The sequence below is a fragment of the Strix uralensis genome, chromosome 3 (assembly GCF_047716275.1).
Source record: "Strix uralensis isolate ZFMK-TIS-50842 chromosome 3, bStrUra1, whole genome shotgun sequence".
NCBI lineage: Eukaryota > Metazoa > Chordata > Aves > Strigiformes > Strigidae > Strix > Strix uralensis.
The window spans coordinates 84435476-84462578 of record NC_133974.1 but is presented as its reverse complement, the minus strand read 5'-3'; positions in this window follow the sequence as shown (position 1 = coordinate 84462578).

The window sequence follows — 27103 nt, the reverse complement described above, 5'->3', positions numbered from 1 at the left end:
ACTTTCGTGACATTTTGTAAAGGTACAAATGAAGCACAAAAAAGATTTCCCTGCAGCTTGCAATGCAGGGGGGTGTGATGGGGAGAACCGCCTGCCTGTTTCCCTGGCTCCAATTTCACCACATGCAAGAGGCAGTCATCAAAATGACAAAACAGAAGGAGTCAAATCACAAAGAAAAGTAGAAAGTACTAAGAAAACCTCCTCTCACTACTCAGAAGCAGGAAAGGAAGCTTTGTGAGGAGAGAAACCCTGAGCATCCTTAAGAACTCAGATGACCATGGAATCTAAATTGCTGAGCATCAGACAAGACGGGCTATAGCTGTCTACCAGTGGTAACAGTTGTGAGCATGACATTTCCTTCCAAAGTTCAGCCTGCCTTCTGTTACCTCATTCTGGAATAGGCAGGATGACTGCAGAGCACCCATTCATCACCTGGAGGTCTAGCTGACTGCAGGAGTTTTCATCTAGTGCCACTTGTGTTGAGGTATTGCTTGACACAGACCAACAAGACAAGCACATATACAATGGAGAGGTCAGGGAGAGACCAACTAAACTGATTTACAGAAAGTGTATGTGATAAAAAGGAGGGAAGTTAAGACCTCTCATATGACTGTGACCATTTTTTACTGGGATAAAAAGGTAATGTGCAGTTATGGTGCTCATCTACACTAAACATATCAATTATATTTTTAACTTGAGTTTTAAAAAGTTCACACCCCCACTTAATTTCTATACCTTTCCTAAACACCAGTTGATTTTATTTATTTTTAAGATATTTACCTACACAGACACAATTGCTGCCAGTGTTAAGCAAAGGGCAGTAAGAGCTGAAGGGAGGAATATGAAAATATCCCTGAGAGTCAACTGTGCAATTCTGGGGTGTGAAACTGCCCAGTGCCAGAATATACACGTTCTTACCCTCTGTTAGTGCTTTCCCAACAAAGTGTGTGTGTCTGCACACACACACTTAGCTCCAGACCACGGCGTTGATCAGCTCATTCTTGGAGCTGCTGTACCAGCTGTGGGCTCTGCTGGAGGCTGCTCACGTGGGGCTAGGGCATTTTTGCCATCTTCTGCAGGAACATGCCCAGGCCCTAAATAAGCAAAGGATCTAGCCGTAGAGCTGTATAAAGAAACTTATCTACCCTCCCTTCCTCTACCTGGGATCAAACTCAAGCATTACATTTTTAATAGAAGGACAGTTTTGTAGTCTCTCTCCTCTTTGATCATTGAGGAGGTTTTAAAAAACAACACATTGCTTCCCTTCGTTTTGAAGTTGTGCACAGCAGGATCGTTAGTGGTAGATAAGGAGACAGATCTAGTGCTCAGTGTTAAATTTTCACTGTCACCATAACAACATTTAGTAGGGATGCTGAACTACCATCATTTGAAACAAGACCGACAAGTGCTGCAGAATTCTGAGTGGGTGACATGGCTTTCATTTTGAGGCTGTTCTTTCCAGCAGCAAGCTGGGAACCTGGAGAAGAACCTATTCCTTCTGGGAAGGAGGCTGGGGAGCCTCAGCTCTTCATAGAACAGCTGGAAACTTTCAGCTCTGCTTGTCTAGTCAGAAGAGATGAAGCTTTGCAGGCTTTGGTAAGTCATTCTGCAGCTCCTGCTCTAATTGTCAAGCTATAGATAAGCTTTTGGAAATGGTTTCCTTCTCCCCCTCTCCCACTCCAACTCTGTGGGCCATCATTAGATGCAAATGTGATGAACACAGTTCAAAATCTGAGAGTCATTTATGTATAAACACTTGTGTTAGATTTTCCTTTTCTAAACATAGTACTGATGGAGGGTGGTGGCTGAAAAGTAATACAAGAAAAGTTTCCTTTTTCTCCAGAAACCAGATGTTTAAACTGTGTTTAAATAATTTCTAGGCAATTCCAAGCGTTATCCACATGAATTAATGGTCCTAGCTTATCTGCAACAAGAGTCCCTGTGAAGTTCATTAAAGTCATAAGTCCAGCCAAGGGGCAAGCTCCTTCACTGTGAAGTACAATAATCTCAGAATTATCTAGGTTGGAAAGGACCTTGAAGATCATCTAGTCCAACCGTTAACCTAGCACTGACAGACTCCAACTACACCATATCCCTCAGCACTATGTCAACCTGACTCTTAAACACCTCCAGGGATGGGGACTCCACCACCTCCCTGGGCAGCCCATTCCAACGCCTAACAACCCGTTCTGTAAAGAAATACTTCCTAATATCTAGTCTAAACCTTCCCTGGCACAACTTGAGGCCATTCCCTCTTGTCCTATTGCTTATTACTTGGTTAAAGAGGCTCATCCCCAGCTCTCTGCAACCTCCTTTCAGGTAGTTGTAGAGGGCGATGAGGTCTCCCCTCAGCCTCTTCTTAGTTCTTAGTTCTAGACTGGCAGTCAATATACATGTGTAACTAAGGACCTGGTCAAAACTGCAAAAGAGAGTTGTTTGGAATGTGTGTTTTAAGGTGAGCTAAACTGATTCCTAAATTTCTATCCCATTTGAAGACAAACAATAAGAGATCCCTGAGGTGTGACACAGGATGCTTCATGTCAGAAGGTGGTGGGAACTGGCACAACCCGCACATCACTGGAACTTCGATGATAGTTTCTAGCCAAGAATCACTTCTATGAAAATAGCATTTCCCTGTGCTGTAGGTAGCTTCAACTCTATGTTTTAGATGGTGACAGTACAGCATAAGCATATTTAATTAATATCACCAAAACTTTGTGGTGGACACAGAAATGAAATCCCAGTTCCTAGTTCTGGCACCCAAGTCATGACACCCAATGAATGATAGTGAAGCTTCAAACATGCGCTTTTCACTGGAGCTGACGCTAATTCTGTACACTTCACTGTAGGATCACCTTCTGTAACTTGTCCAAGCCAAAAGACCCACCCAAAAATCCATAAGTAACAGTCTCCTCAGGTGTGTTCACCTAATGTCAAAGACTTGGAGCTAAGAATAGTTTGACATTCAAACAATAGCACAAGAGTTTGCTGTCAGGAAGAACAGAGGGGAAATCGAAGAGGACCTTAATTTAGGACTTGCCCCATAGTAGTGTTGGCAACATTATGCTGAGTTTCTGTAAAGCATCATTTCTAGTGACAAAAAAGAATCCCAGTGGAATGAGTTTTGGTCCTAAATAGCAGCGAGTCACTAGGCTGTCTCAGTAGACAGAAGTGAAACCCCACATTTCTCTCAGTTTGGAGAGGTTCATTTCAGAGAAGCCTGCAGCCTCCAGGTGGTGCAAAAGCAAGGCTTTGAACAGGTGAAGTTGGCACAAAGCTCCATGCAGAAGGTTCTGCTGCTGCCACACTTTGCCACACTAAATTACTAGTGCTTTTAGTTGTTTCCCCTGGTGGCTCTACTATTCATCCTCTTTTTCCTTCCTCATAACAATTTCTTGTTGCTTATACAAGCTTCAAGATGTGATAAATTACTGTGGATTTGTGCAAATATATTTCTTCTTGTCTGTATAATGAACTCTATTCATTTGTTTATAATGTTGTAATATTAGCTTGGTTAAACCTATCTACAAATTTTAGTGTTGGAATGAAAATGAACAATACCACACTAACACAAACATCTTCATCAGGTATGTGTTTGTTAGAAGAATACTAACTTTGTTTTCCATTGTTCATGCATCTATTGTTTTCCACTGCTTTGCAGATTATAATGAGTATATTGGTTTTCTCATGTGCACACATACAAAACTGCAAGAGAGCTCTGCAGTGAAAAAAACCTGCATGCTAATATCCTAGGTGGTATGTCAAGGGGATGCTTGTGGGCACTAATCTCTACTTAGAGCTAAGAGAAACTGAGCCTTCATTTTAGAGTAAATTAGAAACATGACAGAGGCTACAAGACCAAATACAAGGGTTTAGGTCAAGTAACTACATCCATGTAAAAGTCAACAGTTCATGCTTACACCAAAGTAAACTCTGAGCTCATTAACTGGGCAATTTCTACCTCTAGTACTATGAAAACCTGTAGGAATTATGAGCCTCAGAGCAAGAACTTTGGAGTAGAACAACAAAACTTATGCATCCCAGTACACAAACTTTGATCAGAATAATCTCCTGAAACAGCAAAATTCTTTGACCCAATGGCCTACATAGTGCAGAAGTGTAACTGCCAGTGCCCCTAAGTGTAACAGTTGTTTGTAACTTTAATCACATGGACATCATCTGCTTTCATTAGATTTTTTTTTTAGGCTGCATCCTACCACACATGACTTGGAAACTTTTGAGAGAGGAAATAATGGTGCATGCTGGCCCTTAATTTGGTGAACATGAGAGTCAAATGCAGTGCATAGCAAGGAGAGAAGATGTAGTGCAGAAGGAAGACAATACAACTAGAGAGAGAGAGAGAGACTCTTTGCCAAGCTAATTAGATGATTTAGCTCATATTATAGAGGGTAACATCTCTACCACTCAATCTATCATAGCAAAAGGAAGGAGAAATACAGAAACAGAAATTTAGACTGCTCTTATCCTCTCCAATACCAAAGTGGAGTTTACTGACCTGGGTCCACACGCTATTGTACTTTATGGAATATGAAGTCTATACTGAACTCTGTACTCTGGGGCCTTTTGGTTACTAATTGCAAAGAGTTCATTACAAGCGTTATCATCTGAGTGCAAAACAGTTCAAAGAGGACAGATAAAGGTAAATTCTAAACAAAGAACCAGAATAAAGATGACAGATAAAAGCCCTAAGAAAGGAAGGCAAAGATCACAGAAGACAGACAAAACCCTAGGATTCCCAGGTTGACTGGGATTGTCATGTGTCTTTTATCATGCCGGCAGTGGTGTTTATCTAGTACCTCCAGCACTGCTAGGAAAAGGCCCACCAGAGCTTTCTTATGGACATGATAGTGTAAACAATTAAGTCTTCTTTTTCTTGAGTGATTGTGGAAGAGGCAGTTTTATGTTAGCACTCCGTACCCAAAGCAATGAAAAACCCATGATAAAGCAGAATCTCTCATGCCTCCATTCTGACATGAAGACAGTGCTTTTAAAACATGTACTGAATATGCCTTTAATCAGTGCTTCGCATTTATGTATCATAGCAGCAAGCTATATTTAGCCCTTTTTCTCATGACCCTGTCTGTAGCTTTCCCCAGGACTTTTTCAACATTTCACACTTAAAGAGAACAGGGCACAAGTGTCCACCTGTCAATTCACTGGAGGGTAGCCTAATCACTAATGAGAAAGTCTAGAGTTTCAAGATTATGTGTTCTCCTCCTTTCACTTCTCTCCCCCAATGGCTGACAGACTGTCCTGAATAAAAGAACTTAATAGGCTTCCTTAGATGAGCTTTGCTCTTCCTGAGTATCTCAGACATGGCTATAGCACTGTCCTAGGAAAAGAAAATGAGATTGAACAATCTCCAACATTTTCACATTGGATGTGAAAAGAGATCTCCCATTTGCACTGCTTTTATCACATCATCATCATCATCTCAGTCCTGACATTTTAAAATCAGTGGCTAGACCTGCATTTTCTGAAGGGATTAGAGTCTGCTACCCATGTTCTGAAAATGTAACTACTGGCCCCCTTGGAAGACTGATATTTCTTCTGGATTCTAAGGAGACTTTGACATGAGCTAGAGACAGAGTTGCACAGCTGAGATTTCTGACTAAAGGAACATGCACCAGCTCAATAAAGGCAGTTTCTAGAATACTGCAGTTCAGTGTCTGTTTTTCTTGCATATTCAAGGCTTTAATCATCATCATTATCCATTGCAGAAATTCAATAAGAACTTCAGAACTGATCCTTTGTCAGATTATAAAGCTAAACTCAGTATGAGCAGTAATCCATTTTTTGTGGCCAGTGAACTTGCACTCATTTATCTCAGGGCCTACTATGGGCAGACATATGAAAACACTGCAGTATTATTTTCCCAGAACTTTCAATCCTGCTTTAAGCACTTTAATCAACATCTGATCTTAAGTTTCCAACACTATGAAGCAATGTTTAAGGATCACATGGTTGAATAATATTGTATTAAAAATAAAGTCCAGGTGTCTTTAAATACATTAAAGGATAAAGTCACTGAACCTGTAGTAAACAAGTACCAAAGGATTTTACATGAAAGTGAACATTAAGAAGATAGCTCTTATCTTTGTATACTTAACTGTATGATTCTGAGTTCATGCATTTGTAGCATCATATTTAGGAGATTTTACAGCTGGCTTATAAAAGCAGCACCATGCTGCTTAGTGAAGAAATTTAATTTGAGATGAAAGTCTTATTCTGTCATGATTGCTTTCTGAAGTTCACGCACCCTCATTCAGCATGAAACAGTTCTGTGAGCAGTGCTTGCACAATCCTTCAGTGACTTTTGAAGGACCCAAGTCTAATCTCCCTCTCCCAACTTTTATTTCCATTTCTCCTTGTTGACTGGCTCAGTGAAACCAGAATAAAGTCTTAAGGATGAGTCTTCAGCAGAGCATAGAGTAGGAAAAACACATCACTGGCGTGTGAACTGCTCCCCCCCTCAGTATGCAGAAGGTGCAAATACAGAGGTTCCTCCCAGCTCTCAGTATATTTGCAGGGTGCACTCTGAGTCATCTCCTGTTGGTATCTGCATGTTCTGTACTTAGAGACAGAGCTGCACACACTGTTTTCACTAAAAAAACAAATCAGGCAACTCACCTGGTCTTATGTACCCTGTTGGGAGTCAAGCTGAAGAAGCCAGACATCTAATTTCAAAGGAACTTACAATTTCCTCAAACTTCACCTTTGAGAAATGTAAGTGGGTGCTTGTTGTATGGGGTTTGTGTGACAAGGTTTTGGTGGCAGGGAGGCTACAGGGGTGGCTTCTGTGAGAAGCTGCTAGAAGCTTTTCTGATGTCCGACAAAGCCAATGCCAGCCAGCTCCAAGACAGACCCACTGCTGGCCAAGACTGAGCCCATCAGTGACAGTGGTAACACCTCTGTGAGAACACACTTAAGAAGCAGAAGAAGTTGCTGCACAACAGCAGCAGCAGTCAGGAGAGAGAAGTGAGAATACATGAGAGCAACAACCCTGCAGACACCAAGGTCAGCAAAGAAGGACAGGGAGGAGATGCTCCAGGTGCCGGAGCAGAGATTCCCCTGCAGCCCTTGGTGAAGACTGTGGTGAGGCAGGCTGTGCCCCTGCAGCCCATGGAGGTCCATGCTGGAGCAGAGATCCACCTGCAGCCTGTGGAGGACCCCACCCCAGAGCAAGTGGATGCCTGAAGGAGGCCGTGACGCTGTGGGAAGTCCATGCTGGAGCAGGCTCCTGGCAGGACCTGTGGACCCATGGAGAGATGAGCCCACGCTGGAGCAGGTTTGCTAGCAGGACTTGTGACTCTGTGGGGGACCCACGCAGGAGCAGTCTGTTCCTGAAGGACTGCACCCCATGGGAGGGACCCTGTGCAGGAGCAGTTTGTGAAGAACTGCAGCCCATGGGAAGGACTCACATTGGAGAAGTTTGTGGAGGACTGTCTCCCATGGGAGGGACCCCACGCTGGATCAGGGGAAGAGTGTGAGGAGTCCTTCCCTGAGGAGGAAGGATGACCACAACAGGTGATGACCACAACCCCCATTCCCTGCCCTCCTGTGCCTCTGGTGGCAAGGAGGTAGAGAAACCAGAAGTCCAGGAAGAAGGGAGGAGTGGGAGGAAGGTGTTTTAAGATCTGGTTTGTTTCTCATCACCCTACTCCTACTCTGATTTGATTGGCAATAAATTACTTCTCCCAAGCTGAGTCTGTTTGACCTGTGATGATAATTGGTGAATGATCTCTCCCTGTCCTTATTTCGACCCACAAGCCTTTTGTTATGTTTTCTCTCCTCTGTCCAGCTGAGGAGGGGAGCGATAGAGTAGCTTGGTGTCCAGCCAGGGTTAACTGACCACACTTGGCTACTCAGACATCAACACAAAAGAATTTCAGTATTGAAGAGTATTCAGCTACCTGAATGCTAAGAATTGTTTTGCTTGATATAATGTCAAGGCTGACACAGGCACATGCATACTCTTTTCATTAATAGGGATAAAATGCATTTGAACAGCAGGGAAAGCAGATCTGACTTAGCAATACTTTCTAAAATACCATTCACTTGTCTAAGATAAATGAGGTTTTATCAAGATCTTTAAAAATATTAATAGAATTTCTCTCTTTTCTTGCATGCTTTGATCAGCTGTGAGGAAATTAAAAAGGCTGTCACTGTTTGACTTTAGCACTAAAATCCTGTTGAGGTGGTGCAATTAACACCTCTGAAAGCATTTATCTGACTATTCATACAGTCCAGAATATCATCTTTCTCAAAGTTTTTTTTATAGTTGGCATGTATCAATAAGTGTCAGAGACATTAAGTAGAAAAATTGTTCTAACATACAAACTCCAACCTACAGATAATTTTTTTCCTGACAGGACCACATTGTTTTTCACTGTCCTGGCCTGAATTGGAAGCTCAAATATCATGACTCTGGAGCTAGAAAGATTGCATGCAAGTTTTGATTTTCAAAACACATTAACTTAAAAGTAATTAAGAAAACCCCCTTTATTTTACTAATTCCTAGATGCTCAAGTGTTAATTTTAATTAACAAGCCCTGTTAGAGTACATTAGAATCAAACTGTATTCTAGTATTAAAGTGTTTGTCTACTCTTTATATTAAAGAGAAGATTCATAAATACGGAGGAAAATTTAGACAGGTACTACAGTTGCATAGGAGTTAATATTTGAGCTTGTTTAGGTCTTAAGTAGTTTTTGGAAAAGCTCAATCAGTTGCAACAAGGGACATTTGCCTGAATCTTTGGAAAGAATGTATTTATAGATATCTAATATATCTTTTCCCAAGATGGGAAGTTCAGAAAATATAAAGTCAGCTGGTTTTTTGTGTGTACATCTACTAGTGCCTATTTAGGACTATTTTAGAAGATTAACTACTTTATTCAGCAGTAGTCACCTACTGTGGTTCATCTTTTAGAAAGGGGTATAGGGAAGAGCTCAGTACTCCATCACGCTTTGGATGCTACCTGGAGTCCCAAGCTGGCCGAAGGTGTTGCAGCCCCCAGTAAGCATACCCAGTAACAGATAGGTAGAATTGCTGGGATTTGAAGTCAGGCATATCCTCTGAGGTGGTTGAGAAGATAATTCAGCTCTGACTCATTCAACAGGCTTCACAGGGCTTTCAGAATATTTTTCTATAGATTATCTGTCTTCAGGAGTGAGAAAAAAAAAAGAAATAATTAAAGCAACATCAAGGAGGTCTGACAATTTTACCTCCTGCTTTTCTTGAAGCACAGGAAGAGAGGACAATCTGAGAAACCAGCGTGCATAGGAAAATAAAAGCAGACTGCCTAGAGAGTTTCCCTTTATTGAACTTTTTTGGAAGCTTTCATAGCTCCACAAGACAGATCTCTTAATTTTGCAGTTCCATCAGATCAGCATTCACTAGCGCAGAGTTCTCACTGACTTTATACCGAAGCTTGTAATACACAGCAAAAACGCTGAGTTTCCAACTAAACTAAAGATCAAACACAGCTTACCCAAACAGATGGTTTGAAATAGAATCGGTTAGGGCTCAAATGGTTCCCTCAACAATGATATTAGAAACCTAGAGCATCTGCAGTCAATGCTGAGCACACAGATCACCTGCCAAAGCAAGCCTTATTAACAGCTCTGTGTTACTCCTCCTTCTGACTCCAGATAAGAGTAAAAGCTCAAACAATAACCTGCCAATGTGAGATACACATCACTCTCTCTGTCCCACTTTTCCTCTATCAAAATCAAATTTATCAAATTCTCTTATGCAAAGAGGAAACAAACCGGACTTTGGAGTAAGCAAGAGGAGACCTGCAGTCTGGTTTTATTTGCAATACAGTTTGAGACATCTGGAACATTCCTTTTTGCTAACACAACTTATATGCTTTCTATTTTCCACATTAAACATCTATACTTCAGTATTCTGTATGACAAAAATATATATCCTACTTCTTGTTAACACAATGAATATTTGTATTCCAGTAGCAACTAGTTACAGGTTCTATGAACATGAGAAAAAAATAGGATATTGCTATTTCTTGTTAAGACAGTTTAAAAGTTGTTAATACATTCCTCCTATTAAACCAGGTAAAACATACACTAGCAGCACTGTAACATGGAATGTAGCTGTTAGAGATCAGTGATTCAAAAGCTTTTTATAGTTCAGTTATGCATTATGTATAGGGTGACTTCCCCTTCCAGCTTAATCAAGATTAACTGTTTGGACCACAAATACTCTCTATTCTCATATTACTGAAAACAGTTATACAAGTACAAAGAAATTTCATATAAAAAATATGTAACTGAAAATAGGAATCAAGATTGATCCACTTAATAGTTAAGTACTGTAGTTCTGTAGTAGAAACCAGTTAATATTCAGTGGTAATATAAAACATCTTCCAGAGAGCTAGAATTGTGCCTGAAGTGTGTCAGCTTCTGAGGGAAGACGTCAGTAAATGTATCTCTTCATAAGGGCTGCTTTAAAATGAAGACCTGGGAGTTGTGTTTTTGCTAGCAAGTAACTGAGTTTCTGTACTTTCCATGAGAAATCCCTGCCCTAGATTCATTCTCAGTATTTCTCAGCATACACCTAACAGAGCTTTGGTATAAAATCCCCAGCCATAGCCCCGCTTCAGGCATTCTCAGGGAACAGTTTGTCTGGCAGCCCAGCCTTTCCTTCAGCAGCCCCTTGCCAGCCCTGTCCAGGCTTGGAAATCCAGCCTCTCTCAACCCTCACCAGCAAAGACCTTGTTCCATTTGTTTCCTCTCTTCCAGTCATCTGTTTGCAGTTAGGTGATGACAAAGGTGACCACAGATTACTCAGCTGAAGCAGAATTCCTAGCAAGAGTATTCAGACACCGCTCTTTCTACTCTGAAGATCATACCCTTTGATAGTAAGTGTTCATACAGATGCAGTAAATCCAGAGTATATTCCATGGAAACATGAAGCTAACTGTTATTCTTTAAAGGAAACTATACTTCAGAGAGTATCACTGTTACGAACAGCACATTATACTGTAAGTACAATTTTTATTAAATGTGTTTTCTCCAAAATAAGGATTAATCCCTTACTCATTAAGTATCAATTTGGTTTTCTTTTAGCCTTACTTTCTATAAATTATTTCATTCAAAAGATTTGTATGAAACTAGTACTATCATGACCTCTTGGTATCAGTACTGCATTTTGTAAACTACACTTTCATAATTAAGCAACATAAGAGGTTCAACACATTCAGCCTCTGTGACTTAGTCTTGGCTGGTGTGGGATAGCGAGGGTTGTGGAGTTTGTCCTTTCCCCTCTCACAAGTATGTTTTATGGCATGATTGCACCTTAGAACAGGGCAGATTCCCAAGCTAGCTTAAAATGGTCTATCTGTGTTGAGGGGTGCTTTACTGTGATTAAAATAGTGCTTATTTCCTAAAAGGCCTTACATTTGAGTGAGGGAGCTGAGGTACCGTGAGACATTGCCCTGTTGCTCACCAGCGCTGAGGCCAGATATCACTGCATGCTCTGGGCTATGATGCAGTCTTCAGAAGTCTCTAAATTACCAGTTTCTCACTGGATTCTCACTAGAAATCTTTTTAGAGCTGGTGGAAGGGAGAATGGGCCAAGGTCATGTTTGCTGACAGTAGACCTCAAAAAAGAAAGGACTAAATTCCATTTCACAGCTCTGATTTTATGTTGTCACATAATTGCAGAGCTTCATTTCCTGCCTATAAATTGAAAAGCTCATTGCAATACATTTTTGCAAGCATAATCGCAAACCCATGTAATTCAATCCTTACTGTATTTTATACTGCGCATTAAATGAGTTGCATAGAAAACAAACCCAATGATTGTTAGTTGTTAACACATTTAGGGAATTAAATCAAGCTTAAAACCATTGCTGAAGCATTTGACACAAATCTCAAAGGCAAATCTTAATACAAATCTCTATTGTGTACCCTGCTCTGTAGTTCCTTATTACCTCTTTGGGTAGGAAAGGGAGTGCGTGCCAATTTACTTACACTAACAACAGCTTCTAATAGAGTTGTGCACCCCTCATAAATAACGTTTTCCATGCACCTCCGTAAATGTATGTGGGGGGAGGCAGATAAAAGCCTCTTCTCCAGGGAGTCAATTGGCTGCAATTCAAAGGACGGCTTTGTCTTCATTTCACCCCAGAACAGCAGGGACTGACTGAGGTCTTCTGCACGTCCAGAATCCTCATCTGCAGGCATTCTGGATCTACAGACTGTGCAACGTAAGACCATGAAGTTCAAGTCACCTGTAGTCTAAATTTCAAAAAAAGAACATGCTGCCTGTGGTCTGACAGACTATTCAAAAAATGCCTGACTAGCAAAACAGTTTAACGGAGGCAAAGAACTATGGAGATCATACATACAGAATGCAGGTAAAGCTTTGAATACGCACTCAGCTTCAATGTATGATTAATCCTGTATCCCACAGCACCTGTCTCAGACATGATCTTTGTTTCCCCTGAAACATACACTCAGGTAAGAATATCTATTCCTTACTGCCCCAGTATAAGCAGTTGTCCCTCTTGAACTTTATCAGAACAATTCTTTTATTCACACTATTTCAAAATTTCACTCCATTGCTTCCTGCTATGCAAGGAAGGTGTAACCACTAGAAAAGGGGCCTGAACCTCTGGGTCTTACACAGTCCAGTTAGGTACAACATAGTTCTTCCCTTTCCAGTTCCCTCACAGTTTCTGGCTTATTGTCTTCTCTTGGTCCAAGTGAGTTTATAGACACATTCTTCACTGGCAGACACATCTCCTTGTTATCTCTGGTATGACTAACATAAGCGATAGAGTACTATCAAACTTAGCAAGAGTGGTTGGCATTCTCTAAGCTAGTCAATGGGAAGATATTTTGCTTAAATCAGTTTGTACAATACTCAGAAATTATTAGGTGAAGAGGGTAGGGAAGTAATAAAGATATCAGTTACCTTGATATGATTTGCTTCTCCATCATGAAAGAATCAATTATGTCTTTGTTCCTAGATCTGTGCAATTTTTCGTAACCTGGACCATTATTAGAGCTTTATGAAAGACAAAAGAAAAAAGCAAACCGTAACACTTTACACAACATAAGTCATGACCCAACAGATGAGTTTAGGTCTCTGGGATCCATGCAAACACTTTCTACAAATTTCACAGCCTAACACTTCCAGAAGCTCAATTGTCCTTCTGAGAAAAAACAGTCTCCCTCGTGAAAACAAGACTTCACTTTTTTTTTTTTCATAAGGAGATTTTAGAAAAAAAAATAAATCTATAAAACAAATAATGTAATATTTCTTTAAAAAGCAGTTTGAGAAATTGTTTGTTCTGATTATTTTAAAACCTAATATCTTTAAGTTGCAATTACAATTAGTGCAGGAACCTTGTAATAATAGGATTGCATAGGAAACAAGGATTCTTAACAAAGCATTAGTTCCAACCTATAATTGCTGCAAGTCCTTTCTTTTCACATCCAACCTTTCACTATTGTGTTCTTAATACTCAAAAACCCAAGAAGCAAACTTTATTTTGTACATTTTAAACAGGCAAACTAGAGCAAGGAACCCACAGTTACCCACACACTGAGCCACAGCGTGCCAACTGAGAAGTTTTGAGAGGAGACGGGGTAGGGAGTTGCTCTGGACTACTAGACCAAGCCAGAGGAAGAGATCATATGCAAGGGCGGGCTGAAGGACCCACATCAGTAATTAATTACGCTATACCCACCAGTTGTCGCCAGGTTAGCAACTGGCAGTTCCCAAATCATGATTCTGTCAATTATGCTGCTTCTGAGGAGGGACTCGGAGCTGAAACCTCCCACCTGTGGTCACCCTGCAACCTCCTTCAGGAACCTCCACCTGCTGTGCTACCTAGTGTGAGCACAGGCATCTCACTTTTCCCATAGACGCTAGCAGAAACCCCAAACAAGGGCTCTTTGGGGCTCAATCTCTTCCAGGTTGTCTGGGCACAGACACCCATCATCCCACCATCTAGCCATAAATAAGAGGCCACAAGTTAGCACCACAAGACACCAGCAGATACCAGAGCAAGAATGCAGGGGGATTTCACACCAGCAGCTGGACATCTGGAATCTGCAGCCCTTAGCTCTGTTGGGTTTGGCAGCCCCAGGAGAGCTCTGCAGCTCCTGTAACCTCATAACTCCATCTCAAAATGTTTACATGGACCAAGAACTTCCTTGCTACCCCTCAAAGAGCCTAAATGCAAGTTTAGGCAGGCAAACTGCTGCAAGAGAACAGCAGTCTCAACAGCTGTGATCAGTTGACCCTGTCATCTCCATGCCACTTGGCTGAAGCTCTGGACCTTCTTTTTGTTGGTATGAGGCGCATAGGAAGTAGATTTTATAAGTCCCAGCCTTGAGACTCCAACTCATAATATTAGATATGCACATCAATGTCCTTATACCACTAAGAACAAAAGAAGTACTTTGCTGTGGCTCAGAACAGTTATCTGCCAAGCATAGATAGAAGACAAGAAGGACAAAAGACTGGATGGCCTGCATCCCCTGTCCTCCATGTTGCACACCATTACTCCTGGCCACCCATTACTTGTGCAACCCTCTCTCTGTTTACAATACATGGGTGTGAAAACATAAGCAATACATACATATAATGAGAGAACATGAGTGAGCAAGATCAGCTTTGCTTAAAATAGGATCACTTGCCCCTCCCATAAGAGCCTGAAATGGGTTCTGTTATATTAATTTCCTACATGCAGATCTCATATGAACCCTTCTCATGTTTCACCGTTCTCCAGGATTGCTTTCCTACCTTCCACATCCAACAGCCTTCCCTCAGTGCCCTCCAAGCAGCCTCTCTCTGCCCCTCTCACTACCAGCTCTCCAGAGGAACCCCCAGCACCCTCACCCACTGCCAACTCACTTGTACCTTGAGAGCTCCTTTTTAGAGCAGTTGTGCCTAATAGGCAATTTGGGCAAGAGGAGGAAGCAGGCTCCCTTTAACCCTTTCCAGGTTGCTACAGGGAGAAGAAAATAATGCTTGTACCTCCACATGGGTTTCTATGTGCCAAACTTGAGCTGTTACTGTAATTTTACTGTAAAGTCAGCTGGTCTGACTGCTGGGGTAAAGCATGCAGAAGGCAGGATAACTTTTCTGTGGGCTGGCAAGGCTGATATGGCAATACAGTATTCAGCATTCAGCTCCACTACTCCCATTTTTTTAATGAATGTTGCAAAATCAAATGAGTGCAAAGAACTGTTGTGAAGTGATTCAAGGACTGGAGGAAATTCCTCACAGTGAAAGACTTTAAGAGGTAGCTTATTTATTTTGTCAACAAAGAGCCTGAGAGGAATATTGACTACAGTACATAGCTGTCTGCATGGAAACAAAAAAAAAATCAGTACTAATGATCTGTGTAATCCAGAAGTATAAAGAAATTCAAATGAGAAGGCTCGTGTTTTAACTTTGCATGAAATGTAATTTTCAAGAAACCACCCACAAAGAAAATTAATGTATTCCCTTTCTCAGTTTTCATCTTAATTATTTCAGAAGTTATAACTTGGTAGCACTTTCTTTTTTTTTTTTTTATTCAGATAAAAATCAATATAACTGAGTGCCATCAATAAAAATTATCTTAAAATTATAAATATTAAAATATATATTTATTAAACACAGAAAAACAAGGCAAGTATGTGAGCCTGGTTACTTGACTATTAATTATTACTTTGGCAGAAACCTAATTTTTAATATCTTTTCTAGATAGAACCATAAGTTTCTAAAGAGATTTTAGGACTAAGGGGCAGGGGAGGGCTAGAAATAAGCTCCTTCTCAGAGGAAATAGAGACAAAGTCATGTACTTTCCAGTTTGGATGTTATTCGATTTATGGGAGATTCCTAGAGAGTCTGATAAAAACGTTAATGGGCTTTCTCCCTGGCAGATCTCCTTAGAAGGTCTTCTGAATATCCATGCGGAACTTAAATCATCCTTCCAACTGTATTCTTAAATTGATATTCTTGAAATATCTCAGTAGAGAAGGTATTCTGTATTAACTTCTGTAGTTGACAATAGTTTCTCAAGCAGTCTACTGGTTTAATCTTCATTAAACATTGTAAAGATTTTTCCAAGAGACCTTAACTATGATTGAAATCATGTCAGCTTTTGCATAATTTTACATAATTTTACCTTCTTCATGATGTGCTGAGAGGAGTCAGCAGCTCAGCTTGCCTCCCTCGGGAATGGCGCACTGTCTGTCATTGCGCAGGAGACACCAGTGGTGGTGACCGAGCAGGTCCACCGTGAGTCCTGGCCTCTTGCACAGCCAGGCTGAGGACACAACTGGATGGACTGCAGTGCAGATGTCTTCCAGGACACATGCTGGTGTGTTTCTATCTGTGAAATGAAGTCATGAGTGTAGGGATGTGGTTGGGTGATAGGCCTGGGTGCTTGGAAAAGCTGAGAGATCCCCAGGTTAGAAATGGCCATTGCAAGTTCCCTTTCCTTTCTAACTCAGCCCCAGGGAGCTGTACCTAAAGGCCTTTTCCTGCCTTCACACAAAATTTTCTGTGTTACTTTGCAGGGAGCATTTAAAAGTTTAATGGGGAGTACAACAAGCATGTTTTTGGGTGCTCCTAGCTCCTCCCTGACTTCTAAATCCAGCAAACTCCAGCCAAGTGAATGCACTTGCAGAGAGCATGGCTGTCACCTCAGCAAGCCAGCCTTTGCTCCCAGCAAGGGATGCCATGGGTGCCAACACTATCCATGTTTATCGTGGCATGACTCTGATTCTGGAAGCTGCCATGGAGACACAGAAGCAAAAACGCTGCAGGTCTCCACACCACCCCGGGCACATCCTTGATCTGCCCTTCTGTATTCTGTTTGGCCAACAACCTGGCTCATAACCTGTTGTTCAGTGTCAAAATCCCTAAAATGGTACCTAAGGGAAATAACAGACCAGCTCTGGCTCCTGGAGGTGTTTTGCCTATGTAGAGGACTGCCTTTGATGGCTCTTGGGAAAATGACAAAGGGCAAGGTGGAAGCATATGTACAATGCTATTAAAACCTAAAAGAGGGCAGTGGTGGAGTGACAGAGGAAAGCATCCATACTCTCTGAAGCCTGGGGTTTAGTTACAGCTTTGCTAGTGCTCCTATATTAGATGAAACTTTAGTAACAATATCGTCCATCCACTTTTAAAATTCATACTTCAGTACTTGCTCCAGTGATCTCCTGCAGCAGTGCAATCCACCAATTAATGAAAAACTGCATAAAGAAACAACAAATACAAAAAAATGTCTCTTTTGGGCTAAGGATACAAGAAGACAGGGCTGTGACACACAACCTGGTGGCTGAAGGAAAGGCCCCCTCAGCCCCAGCTCTGAAGAACAACTTGCATCTCTGTCAGTCTGTTTTTTTCTGAAGAGGGCAGGAGATGTTTTTATACCTCTATGACTCTCTGCACTGTGGTTACCAGGGTCCCCATTGACCAAGTAGTGACAGGAGAGTAAAAATGATCAATGAAGCAAATTCTCCCTTTTTACCTCACAATGAAGTTCTGGATTTAGACATGTTTCTATAGTAACAATAATGTCTTCAGAAGAATTTGTTGGTTTATCTCCTGGGTTAATTCTATGGAGTCTTACAATATTTGGAATTTAAAGCATCTTTCTGCTCCACAGAAAGCAGATTGTTGTTTCCCTCATAAAGGACAACAGAAATTAAAGAACATTTTGTCTGACTTTTAATATTACTAAAATAGGACATTTTTACAATTCTGCGATGCCAACAAACACCCCAGACCAGCCCTCCCCACCCCAAAATAACTAAGCATGGGAGGAATATCTGTGAAATACGACTATAAGAATAGGGGGAGAGATTGGTCTTTTTCATTTGCTAGAGTATGGCAATGTCTCGTGACAAAAAAAAAAAAAAAGAAAAGGTGTTTTTTCTAAAAAGCAGTCACTTTAGTTCATAATTAAACCATTCTGTACATTCCAGAATACCATATAGTATCTCTTTCATAGGATGCAGGTTTTGACAAACACTTTTCCTGTCTGCAGGTTCATTTGTACAGACTTTTAGAAGCAAGTATTTTTATGTCAATGTCATATACAAACTGCTTGAATTTCCAGAAACACTTTGACATTGATTTGCATTGCCCTGACAAAAGAAAAACCACACAATGCAGTCCCTTCACACTGGCTCTTTGCAAGGGGTCCTCCACACTTTCAGAAGGATCAGTGTATTTCAGAGTCAGTCTCTGCATTGTGCTGAAGTTAACTTTGTGGAACAGACGTTTAATTATTTCCATTTATTGTATTATATTTTAAAAGAATAAAGATTTATTTTTCTAAATATGAGCTCCATGCCTTTTCTCCCTGTCTGAAGAGATATTTAGGGCAGAAGCTGCACTAAACCATCCTACTTTTAGGTGAGTTTTATGCTAAGGCTCCCTCCAGTACTTTGACCATGAACATCAAGGGTCAGTGTGGTTTACCTACTCAGAATGTATACATTGTATCTATGTGACATCCTGTACCCTGAGAATCCTAGTAGAACAGGATCCCTAAAACCTGTAGCATTTTGAAGTGTTTGAAAACTAAAAAAAAAAAAAAAAAAAAAAGAAAAAAAGAAAAAAAAAAACTATTCTAAAAGATCTTGGAGACTATTCTGGCCTTTATTTTAAAAACTGTACCAAATCTGGACATGGTCCTGGGCAACCTGCTCTAGCAGACCCTGCCTGAGCAGGGAAGCTGGACTAGATGATCTCCAGAGGTGTCTTCCAACCTCAGTCATTCTGTGATTGAAGGGTTTTATCTTCTGCCTTGCCTGCTACTTTCTGTAGCAGTGTTTCCACGCATCTCAAAGCTGTAAGACCAGGCCAAGACTTCTTGTTACACATGCTCATTTTGTGCAAAGCTGGCCACAGGGGACAGAAACTTGTCAGCTAGCTGGAGGCAAGGAAAAACACATAAAGACTTTACAGAGGATGTACAGAAGTCACCAGGGAAAACACAATTCTTCTCATTACCTGGGAAGGGGTAATACCCAGCAGGCTGCAAGGTGAGCAGCAGAGCTCTGGCAGATGTGTTGTGTGCTGCTGTGGGGCCTCATGCCTGCTCTCCACGTGGCCCTGGGGCAGTCGTGCCATCTTCTGCTCCTGCAGGGATCTGAAACAAATAGAGGAAAGGCTGAGGTGGCTCACTGGGTGGGTTTTGGAGGTCTGCCAGGAAGATGCAGAATCCTTTGATGTCCTAGATCCCCCTAAAACACTATTGAGCTCTTCTCCGTCTCCAGTTTTCAGTATCACATATCTGTTGGTTGATACACCTAAACAGATGCATACACAGATAAACATACAGATTTTACCAACTTGAAAAAAATACAAGTGTTGCATAAAACCTAGGAATAAACATTACTAAATGATCTAATGGAATATTAACACACATAACCTTTTCACTATTACTGATCAAGTGTATTGAACTTGCAAGCAAACACAAAGCAGTCAGAAAGGTGTGGTTTCTGAACACAAATAGCAAACAGTAGTGCCTGAACAGAGAGAGATCCTGAACTGTGTGAAAGCAGCAGCTACAAGTGCAATATACTCTATGATTTTCTGCATTTTGTACTCTGTAAACACTTTCATTTATGCTCTGACAATAGTGTCAATCTGGGCAAGCAAAAACTTTACAATGGATGTTAAGAAACAGATAACCTGGGAAAGTGAAGGAGAAAAACATAGTTCTCCACATGGGAGCACCCATGGATACAACAGGTGTTAATGTCATGGCTCCTACACATGGAACCAAATATCTTTGCAGGGGTGATTTTGCAGCCATACTATCTTGGAAATAACTCAGTGTAGGAGAACTTGGAACTATTTGTCCCAGGTTTAAGTATTTTTCTCTACAGAGTTTTCAGGATAATGCTCAGAGACTGACAATCACATTTATGTCACTTCACAGAAAACAGAATTTCTGCTATGATTTCAATTATTACTTCTAAATATACCCAATTGTCTATGTGCTACTTGTTTCTAAGCTGGAAATGTGCAAGATTTCAGTCTAATAAACTGCTTTCTTCCTTTTCAATCCACACTTTTGGTATTTGATCCCAGGTGCATAACAACTGAAAAATGAAGACTGAAGACCTGTTGAAAACTGGTATGAAGACTGAAGCCTCTATCTGTTTCTTCATACACTTTGAGCACTATGTCCCAAGGCTTTAGATTTTCCAGCTTCTGCATCTTTTGTCAGAGTCCATTACACAGGCTGAAGAATTATATTTCTTCTCATCATTTTTACTGAACTGTAATACACTTGAAATTTTATCTCCTAGAAGACAGCGCTATAGAAGTTGTGTGTTATTTTTCTATATGTAAGAAACATTGATATAGCTATATTTTACTTTGAAGAAATGGAGGGACAACTTTACAATGACTGTGCATAATATTCTATCCATACTGATATGGATAGAAATCTTAAGTATCAGTGAAATCCTGGAAAATGGGCAGAGATCAGATTTATTCCTGAGAAAACAGTCTATTTTAATTTGAAGACTGCTACTTACTTTTACTAGTATTCATATGAGTAGTTAAGTATTCACTGTTCAATATACATGCTCTCTGTCTTATCTGTCAAGTTCTCCTTACTTACTGAAATAACACCAGTGCTCTCCAAATGGATGGGTTTTGATTAGGTGTGCAAACCAAGACAAAGTGCTAATAATACCTGTTAAAATACCTCTACACATTTCTGTGGGATGAATCGGAGTTGATGTGGGCAGTAAGAATCTTTTTATGCAGTGTTTCCACTTCTGCTTAGACTAAAAGTTGGTTACTTCAGCCAGGAGAGTCCTGCTTTTCAGCACTTCCCTTCTACAGGTCCATTTGCAACTTTGTGAAAAGTTGTTTTTTTCCCTCAAGACTATCCTAGCTGAGTGTTGGGTCAAGCAAACTCTTTGGAAGGGTATCCCAGCTGCTCTCCAAATAGTGAACATCCCAACCCATGTTCTCCTGAAATCAATTGGGACCTGGCTTTGAGTCTGGCTCTAACTGAATTCTCACCAGCCTCTGAGGGAGCAGTAAACTAAGTTGTTCTGTCTATTTTAAGGCATTAAAAAGCAAAACGCTGGGATTTTTAAGCCATGAAGCAAACCAGTTCCAAAGTATATGACCAGCTCAAGGGTTTGGAATTACCGACATCACATGCAAAATAAAGGACTATGCTGCCTTTCTGTTACCGGTGTCATTTTAATATAACTCTTCCTTGTCACAAGTCTTGTCATGAAAACAACCCTTTATTCAAATAGCATTATCTGAGGGAGGATGAAGTTAGAGAGCTGTGACAGACTGAAGTAAAAAAAAAAAAAGTCATATTATCAGAAGGAGTCTTGTGTGACTCATTCAGTTATTCCATGCTTGTATAAGCCTATACTTGCATCACATGTTTTCATTGATTTTCATCATATAAAAATAATACTTAATTTTGAGTGTAATGTGTTCTGTATAAAGACAGAAAGATATTTAAAAGTATAATGGTAATCATCTGCCTATAGCACAGAATATTATACTTGGATGGTTTTTATTGCCTTTCTTCATGGTAGTCTCTGAAGCAGCAGCAGGAGTTTGGAGACACAGTAAATCCTCCAAGCAAGAAATATAATAGATGAAGCAGTTGACTGGCATATCCTCGCCAGTGCAGGTTTCCTTTTTTGATTAAGCACAATTTAATTAAGTTTTGGACTACTTACATGGCAGTGATTGTTCAGTATGGAAAGGTGAGACATTGTACTTAAAAGTATTATACACCAGAGAGAATATGAGAATAAAGTTCAAAAGAAAAGTGTTTGGAAATCAAGAAGTGGGAGAATTAATATTGCCCTTGCAGCCTTACCATGGTGTGCTTATATACATACTTTATTGTGGGCTGTGGCATGTGTTCATAGGCAGCGCTCTGCACAGGACCTTCCTCCTTAGGATCACAGGATGGAGCTGCTCATGTTGTGAATCAAGGTTGTGCAAGGAAAAGGACTAAAACCAACTCCTGTGCCTGTTGTAGGAACTGGAAAGCACACAGTGGATGAGTCAGAAAGGATGAGCTCATGGTTAAGGCAGATTAATGCTACCCAGGGTACAATTTTTCTATCACCACCTCAGCCACAGATGACTCTGTGAAGTGCCACAAGTCACCCACTGTAACTCTTTGTATGCAGTAATAAGATGTGCTTGATGTGATCCAGGGATCGATTTGTCCAAGTGCTGAGCTGCAAAGGGTGGTAGCACCCATGGTGCCACACGCTCTCAAACAGCCAGGCTAGTCATAGCCATACTGACCCAGGCACTCCTTTAAACCAGAAAAACTCTGTGTGTAATAATGAGCAGATGTCCCTCTATATTCAGGATTGGCCTTCCACAAGTTACATCAGGCTAATATTACAAATATGAAGACACCAGAGCTTATGGATTAGAGCTCTCTAATGCCACAAAAATATGAATTTCCACTTGAAAGCACTGATGTGAGTGGTATGAGGGAGCTGCTATAGCTTCTAAACTATTTTGTTTTGTCCAAACAACACTTTCTAATCTAGCCTGGGGCCAGCAGTAGAATGAAAACTACCATTAAAGTAGCCCTTAGTTCATTTTCTTCAGCTGTTTTCCAGCATCAGTAGTCTCTGGTATTCAGGTAGTGTTACTTTTGCAAGCCAAACACCAACATATAGGAAGCCTTGGCATTGTGACAGACTGTGAAATTGTAATACTGTCATGTTGCCTACGGATGCCTTAATGTAGTCTTTATTTTTAAATAATACTCTAAACAATACTTTGGGGGAAGGTATGGAGGCTGTGCAATAACAAATTGCACCCAGATTTTGAAGCTACAAAGTCTGCACTGCTCACCTGGCAAACTCATGACAGTCAGTACTTTTCCTTCCACAGTCCCCTGTTCCATGCAAGCTCTGCTCCAACCTCCACTGACTTCAGTGGGCTTTAACTCACATTGCAGAGGGTGTGTAAGGCCGGTTTGTACAAACTGTAAGTCAAACTGGTATCTAGATAAAGACAAATTACACTTAAATCTTCCTGATTAGCCTTAATGTGAATCAGAAATAAAGATTGTGCCTTTGTAGGTAGCTTTTCTTAGTACCGCTTTCTCATAGGCCTTTTTGACACCGTGTGTTCTCCAGCTTTCCTGAATGCACTCCTTCATATTTCCAAGACCAGTGAGTCTTTTAAGCCAATGGGAGGCAATGATCTTATTTTAAGGTCAAGAAAACAGAAGATATGAAAGCTGACTGAAAACCTGGTTAAGCAGACAGATTAGAGTTCACAGTTCTTTACTTATTTCTTTGGACCCAAGTACTTAATGTGAACATTGTCATTCTGTTTTAAATCAGATAACAGAATTTGTATAAATTAAAAAAAAATGAACCGTTAAATACAAGCAACAAAAATATTTAAGACTCCAGTTGACAATACTGGCAATATTCTTTTTGTAATAGTCACAATAAATTTAGGAAATAAAGTGGTTTTGTTGCAGCAGAACAATCCTATCTGCTTCAAATCACCAAACAATTTCAGGACAGAATGGCTTTACAAATTTATTGCTGTTGAAACAGAGTTGGGTCTCCAAAGTCTATCCGGTTGAAGCACGCACTAGCAAAGAGTCAGAGCTTTAAAACCCACATACATTGCAGCCTACGACTTGTGAAAGATGTATCAGTAATATTCATTCACAGGAAGAGCAGAAATGTAAGATCACTTCAGTATGCTCACAAAAGCTTGAAATTCTATTTTGATTTTAAAGTTATTCTCAACTGCAAACACTTTCATTTGATAAATAAACTTAAAATACTTTTTATCCTTGCAGAATATTTATGTATAATATTAATAGAAATCTTTACACTTAGTCAACTTCCAACAAGATTTGGTTTTGGAGGATACGGATTCACCAGACAACCAAGTCCTGTGTGTTGCAAACAATTAATGCTCCTAGTAATTAATGTACTATGTAAGTTGTTATTTCTTCAAGCTCATGCAATGTCCTGGCTGCTTGTTCAGTGTATGTTTGATAATCCTAAGAGAAAAGAGCTGCAGTATAATCAGACAAAAAGCAACAGCAAAGCTTTTTCAGACTCTTAAAATATATACAGTAGTACAAAGAGTACCCTAATGTGAGTTTTATTCCAAAATATTTTTCCCTTCTTGTGTATATCCCAAAATGATAAACCTCAGAAATTTTTTTTAGTGTTTTCCTTGAACCTACCAACCACTCAAGACTATGCCCACTGCTATCTCTTTGGCATTTTAAAGTAGCAAATGGGATTGAAATTGCTGGCCAGAGTGCACTGTCTGGCACACAGAGCTGAGACCAGAACCTGGTGCACTCAGAGCACTGCATCTGGCAGCAGGAGATAAGACAGTCTCTGGGGGATAAGAAGCTCCTTACACCCAGGTGTCAGAAGAGTCCTTCTGTGTTGAACTTGGCCTTCTTCCCTACTTGAGGTTCTGAAAGGCAAGCAGAGATTAAGCCAGGTTTCCTCGATCAAATGCTGTCACCATGTCCCATAGTGTCAACAGTGCAAAAGTTCTCACTGCAGCAGCAGTTTTGCTTCTCTGGATGTCCTGGTATCACCTGCCTATCTGGACTATGCCACATTTCTATGGAGCGACCTTCCGTGTTACCTACATTGCAGGAAGGGAGGTATCTGTTGTCATATGGTCCCATCAGTATAACGTTTAGACCCTACTGCAGCAAATTTATGTACAAGACTCTACAGTGCAGCTGTAATTATGACCAAAGGGGACAGCTCTTTCCAGATACATCCATTACATTACAAGCACACCTGGAATTTGATCTACCAAACACAAAATGTCCGTTGCTAACAGTTTGTAGCTAATCTGGGCTGGCAAGCAAAGGATCATAGTCACTGCAAAGAGAGCGTTCATGTAGATGGTTATTGCAACAGTGCCATGGCAAATTCTGCAGGGAGTATGAGGAAAGCAATTCTGTCCTTCATGAGGGTGCTGGCCAAAAAAATAACCATCCCAGAAGACACACAACCAGCAAGAAGACCGCAACGAGCATAACACTGAACATTTGAACACTGCACCAAAATATCGGCACAACTCACTAGAGGAGAAATAACCTCAGCTGTAGCAAAACAACACTGTATTTGCAGCTCAGGCAACAACTGCAGCATAAAATTTACCAGAGACACACTAAGCCTGAGGCAAAGCTAAAATATAGAGATGTCATTTTGCCATGCATTGATAGGGAGGGAAATACAGCAAAGCTGCACTTGCCGGGAAGTTTTGATCAAGCATATCAGTGGCTGTGTTGACTGAGTAATGAGTCCAGTTGGTAGGTTTTTAATTACTGCCTGGCACCCAGTTTGGGGTCCTGAAGTGTAAGATCTAACATGATGAGAAGGCTTCACAGGGCTTCCGGGCAGGCAGATTTTTCTCAGCTGGTGAGGTTTTTCTACAAGACATCACAGAACCATGTTGAATTACTTTGTGGGTAGCCTGAGCTCCTCTGCAAAACTGTTCACAACTCGCATATTCAGGTGGGCTTAGATTAATACATTTTATTCTCTCACAGAGGTTTATAGCTGCTGAGGCTAGCGGTGAGAATAGGACAAAGGAGACTGAAGATCTGAAATATGGTAGGCAACCATGACTGCCTCTGGTGGGGATTAGAGCAAATTTGTATAGAAACACTCTATCTGAACATTATTTATTTGTGCACTGTGGGTGTTAATACAACTCAGAGCCATCTTCACAAGATGCATGAAAGCCTTTGCACGCAGGTACTCTTACGAAGCCATTACTCTCTCAAAGCAACTTCCATCAGTTTCAGTAGGAGTTCCAAGCTGATATCATGGGAGGTCACAGACCCATTAAAATCTGCAAATTAAAACCATAGCTTCCCAGAAATGAAATACTTCTACAGAGATTCCCAGCAAATTTAGACAAAGTTTAGTGTATTCAAGCCTGTTCTAAGATCACAGGAAGTGAGAATAGTCACCATTTTTAAATCAATAGTCGCTTTCATGAGCTAGGTGCAATTTTCAGGGCAATCATGTCAATTCTGCAGATAACCATTATACAAGTTAAGAATATAAATTGTATGATATAAAAGAAAGAAAAAAAGCCAATTCCTTTTGATTTCACATAATTGCAAATGAAAGACAGCAAGAAACATCAGGGAGTCACTTTTCACAGAAGCACAGATAGCAGGGGCTTAATTAGCACCAGATCATATGTATCAGACTGAAAATGTGTAATGAATAGCTAGTACTTCCACATGAGACAAGGCTGATAATTTGCACTATTCTTTCAGAAAACATTTATGTATGTAGAGAAGTGATCCTGGCCTCAAATAATCGCATTGACTGCTGTAGACCTGTCAAAAGGTTAACTTTGAGTCTAAAACACCTGAAAATGAGCCTAAAAATGTATATTCAATGAGACTGTAGTTTGTATATGGCAGAAAAAAGAGCTTTCTGCCAGACCCAGCCACATCAGAGATGTACAGTTTACCTTTAATGAAAACAACCTACAGCAATGTTTTGAGTTGCTTGCCTTTATTTCCCTTGCATCTGACTAAGATGAAGTATGTGTCATGTTTAGGATCTATACTGGTACATTTTGGGGACAATTTGTAGAGCTCTATTAACTGCTATAGGTTTTAAAGTTACTTGAATTTTTGCACCAAGATGACAGAAAAGAGAGTGAATGGGTTGAACACTGTATAAGGAAGCTGCTGGTGTCAGGGAGAATTTCCAGACAATGAGAGACAAGTTAGGGAACATATTTACATTACTTCTTCATCCAGATGTTACAGAATCTAGCAGAAAGTCTCTGGGGACTTCTCTTCAGCCTCCAGCCTGCAGGTCTGGCCACGCGGACTGATCTTTGACAACCATTCGCATTCGAGTTAATGACCACTTTCAAGTTTCTCCTCCTTTTCCTCAGAGAAGTCTTCCGCTTGCAGATTCCTGCTAATTACTGCTCTGATGGTAATATTTTATGAGGACCTGGCTCTCCCTCACTCCTCCAAGCTGTCTTTGCAGACCTGCTCTACAGAATGAGCCCAGCCCTGGGCAAGTATATTT